Source organism: Aristolochia californica, unplaced genomic scaffold, assembly GCF_029961685.1.
Source record: "Aristolochia californica isolate CCGP_79_NKW_82.1479 unplaced genomic scaffold, dmAriCali1.0.hap1 SCAF_10, whole genome shotgun sequence".
NCBI lineage: Eukaryota > Viridiplantae > Streptophyta > Magnoliopsida > Piperales > Aristolochiaceae > Aristolochia > Aristolochia californica.
In genome coordinates this window covers 24,594,536-24,599,067 of record NW_027181771.1, presented here as the reverse complement: position 1 = coordinate 24,599,067, position 4,532 = coordinate 24,594,536, and the positions used below count along the sequence as shown (strand labels likewise).

At 34.8% G+C, this 4,532-nt stretch overlaps 2 pseudogenes; both read left to right on the top strand.

The window, feature by feature from the left end:
• On the top strand, positions 1 to 119 carry LOC137943266 (5S ribosomal RNA; annotated as a pseudogene).
• Positions 120 to 510: 391 nt separating this feature from the next.
• LOC137943306 (5S ribosomal RNA) lies at positions 511 to 629 on the top strand (annotated as a pseudogene).
• The last annotated feature ends 3,903 nt before the right edge of the window (positions 630 to 4,532 follow it).

Below are 4,532 nucleotides of genomic sequence, written 5' to 3'. Positions count from 1 at the left end.
GAGTGCAATCATAATAGCACCAATGCACCAGATCCCATCAGACCTCAGAAGTTAAGCGCGCTTGGATGAGACTAGTACTAGGATGGTTGACCTCTTAGGAAGTCCTCGTGTAGCACCCCTTTTTCCCCATTTTTCCTTTGCCACCAACTAATTTCTCCCTCGCAATGCTACTGTTAGGGGCGGCAAAACATATTTGTATATATAGTTTGTTTTCTTTTTTAACGATTCGAAACGTTTGGGTAGAAGAGAAGATGGGAAAAAAGAAAAAAAAGTACGATTTTGTTTTATTTTCCGTTATTAATGTAGTTTTGTTCAGTTTCAACACGGTCGATGAATGCTTTCTTCTTTTAGCCAACGACAAAGCACTTATAATTTTTTATATCCTGATTTTTTTTGAAGATTTTTAATTTTTAATTTTATTTTAGGGAGGGAATATGGAAAGACCAACAAAATACGGGGGGAGAGGGAAGTTGGGGAAGGGATTGGTAGGATGGAGAGGGAAACACAAATGGGTGCGATCATACCAACACTAATGCATTGAATCCCATCAAAACTCCGAAGTTAAACGTGTTTTGGCGATTGTTGTACTTGGATGGGTGACCTCCTAAGAAGTCCTCTTGTTGCACCCCTTTTTACCCTTTTTTCCTTTGCCACCAGTTAATTTCACCCTCATAATATTGAGGTTAGGGGCAACAAAACGTGTTTGTATATATAGTTTGTTTTCTTTTTTAATGATTTGAAATGTTCTGGTAGAAGTGAAGAGGGAAAAAACTACGATTTTGTTTTGTTTTCCATTGTTAATGTAGTTCGGTTAAGTTTTGACATGGCCAGAGAACGTTTTATTTCTTTAATCCAATGACATAGCGTTTTTTTAATTTTTAATATCTTCATTTTTTCTTAAGATTTTAATTTTTTATTTTATTTTATGGAAAGAATGTGGAAAAGACCGACAGAACACGGGGGAAGAGGGAAGCCAAGGGATTGGTAGGATGGAGAGGGGAACACAAACGAGTGCGATCAATAAAATTTGGCATTTTGATAACTGTGGTTGAAAGAAAAACTTCTGAGTAAGATATGCAAGCTAAAACATTTTTGCAATTCCAGTTAATGTAATAAAAATCAGTTTCTATTCTCTTTCTCCAATGAACTAACCCATCAGCTCAGAAAATAGTTTTTAGATATGAAGAAGATTGAATTTACAGCATAAATGATGCTAATGCAGACAAATTTCAGATCACCTTTGTGCTCACTCTAGGAAAACAACACACAAAGTAATTGACTTCAGTTCTAATAGGAGGGGTACTCACGCAGGAGATGAACTTCAACCACATTACTCAGTTCATCTCCTGACATTGTTAGTGGAACACTAGGGCATGATTCCTGTTGAAGAATCAGAAGAACCCAAAAATCATCTCTACGGTTTAATTTTGGGAATTCAGATCATGTAGAATATTGAGAATCATCCGGATGAAGCAGGTGGGATGACTTGAACCCTCGTCGAATTTTTTCATTTCAGTCTCTCTTCCGCACTCTTCCCTCTTTTGGTCTAATTCTTCTCTAGTCTCTTCTTCCTCCGAAATTGTTTTCCTCTCTCTCATCCTCCATCTCCCTTCTCCCTTCTCCCTCTCGTTGCGAATGTCCTCTCGGCCTCCCACTCCCTTCTCCCTGTAGCTATTGTCTCTTCGCCCAAAATACCTCCTGATTTTGTTTGATTTCCCCCATTTCAATTTTGATTTTCTTTGATTTTTTATATTTCACCGTTGATTTCTTCAATTCTACTCCTTCGACTACAGTTTTCCTCAAATTTAAGAAGGTATGCCTATACCCTGACTTTTTTTTATTATTTTAGTGTTGTGTTTGATTTAATTTTAATTTTTTTGCGTAATGTGTATTAATTGTTGCTTAATTGTGGGATTTAGGGTTGGGGTATGGTTCAATTTTGTCTTCATAGGGTTTAATTTCGGGATTAGAGTTAGGGTTTAGTGTATTTAGGGTTTGGTGCTTGGTATTTTAGGGTTTAGGTTTAGGGTTTATTGTATTTTTAGGGTTTAGTCTTTTTTATTTTTATTTTTAGGGTTCTTAGTGTTTGGGTTTTAGTGCTTTTAGGGGTTTTAAGGTTAGGGTTTAGGGTTTAGGTTCTGGTTCTAGAATTAGGGTTTAGGGTTAATTGGGCTTAGGGTGTTGAGTCCAGTTCAAACAATGTTGAGTCGCCTACAAAGGCATCCATTAGCCAACGAAACCCGACACCCATCACTGATGAGGTACAGTTTGTAGTGACTGTGAAATAATATGGTGCTCTACCATGGATGTTCGGTAAATTGGGACTTGATATGTGTGTTTTTGCAGTGTTTAGTGTATCTACGTTGGAAATAGTTTGGTTAATTTGGAAACGTCTTAGAATGTTGTTGAAAATTATTGAAGTGCGATAGAATGATTTTACCATGTGGAGAGGAGATTCAGGTGTTATAAATATCCACCACTTGGTATTTTATTTTTTTTGGTTTGATGAGGACCATCTCGGATTTAGATTATAAATGGTTGTAAGAAGACCACAAATTGCTCGATATTATGACATTTGGATCTTCGAAGAAGACAACAAAATGTTCAATCTCTTGGTCGAGCAGGTCAATATAGGGAACAAGTTACCCAACAGGGTTTGGAAGCATGAGGTATATATGGACCGTCGCCTGAACGTCCCAACTACAATATCCCAGGACTTAGCTTTCCTTGCATTCAATATAGCTTTTTTCTGAGCTTCTTTCATCCCATTGAGATCATATTCTTCCAAGAAGAAAACTTTGAGATATAGATCATAACGAAATGCCCTAATATGGGGATCTGCTATCATAAATGCCTCTAGATGGAATCTACCATATGCAACAAATACAACAACATCAACTGCAACACTATTAGGAATTGTAGGAGATGCACTTCCCTTGAAGACAAAGGTTTAGATTGTGGAACAATGATATCAATACCAGAGTCAGCTAAAGCAGATTTAACAGCTCTCACAACTGCTGAGAATTGGATGGTCCCTGCCACTGCAATCTTTTTGTCACAAAAAACGCTTTAATTGTATTAATGATATGGTCTACACCAATTTTTATTACAGTGAAAACATAAAAAGCAAGGATTTTGGTGTAATCTATTGGGACTAAACAGCTATGCCTGTAATGGATCAAAAGATCCAGAAAAATCATCCACACAGCTGCATGCCCCATATGTGATGTCAACCAGAATAAAGCACTCATCAACAGAAGCAAAGGTTTCAAAAATGTCGGAAAGAACAAGTGAGTACATGAGGAGACCTTCGGGGAATTGAAGGGCGACCCTTTTGGGGTTTATTTCTCACCCAAATGCCTAACCGACCTACATTTTTTCATGCGAAAAATCTTTTAAAAATGGATTCTCTATGCATGTATAATGTCCCTCGCCCCCTCATTGTCAAAGAGATCACCAAAAAAGTAACAAATTATGATTTTTTTTGTAGTGACTACTTTGCTTCAAAGTGACATAGTAGTATACTGCCTACATCTACAAAAATCGCCTGATCCCAATGTTTATTGATTTTCAACAAGCCTATTCATAAACTACTTGGCAATCTCTCTTGGTTCTAGCCATTGTCACTCTCCTTATCAGCTCTTTGTTGGTCATCTTCTTCTATGACATAGCACTGACATATATGACTCTTTCATTAGCAAAGTCATAACATTTTCTCTTGGTTGGTCATATATGACTCTTTCATATCTGCTTTTTATCTCATGTTATATTTCTTTTTTATAAGATTAACTTATTAGACTCAAGATGATAAAGTACTGACATGTTTCTGGTTATTCTATTTGTTGTTCTTCATGTAATCCTCTGGTAATGTCATGAGTTACATTAGCACAAATGAGGAGAACTGTGCTTTTAGTTCATGTTATGAAGTTATAATTGGATATCTTAGTTTTATACTATGTTTTATTTGCTATTTGTTTTATTTGAGTCATTAAAAATATTAAAATTGATTCTTTAAATATTAAGAGAGAAAAAAATTAATTGATTGTATAATGAGTATATTGTATCTCTATTTATAATAGAGAAAACTCACAAAATCAAAATAAAATTAAACCTATCCACTTAAAACTTTAATAGAACTCCTAATACGAAACGAAGTAAATCACTATTACAGAAAACTGATAGAATCAAAATATGTCTTATGTAAGATTTCTTATTTAATGTAATAACTAATCAATTATTTAATCGAATAGGTAGTAATTACTTAATTATCTAATTAAGTGAACACATTTTTATTATATAATTAACTAATTAATTTGTTTTGTAGGATTAATGGAGTCTGTAAGAACCACAATGACATACTATTTGATGATTGCTAATACTAGTTAATTAGAATAATATATTTACTAATTAAAAAGTATTGATTAGGTAAGAAAATAATTAAAAACCCATGATTTGTGGTAGTAAATTGGCCAATTGGCAACATATTAATAGGGTTTTTCCCTTGTGGAAGTTTTGTCAACTCCCATGTCTGA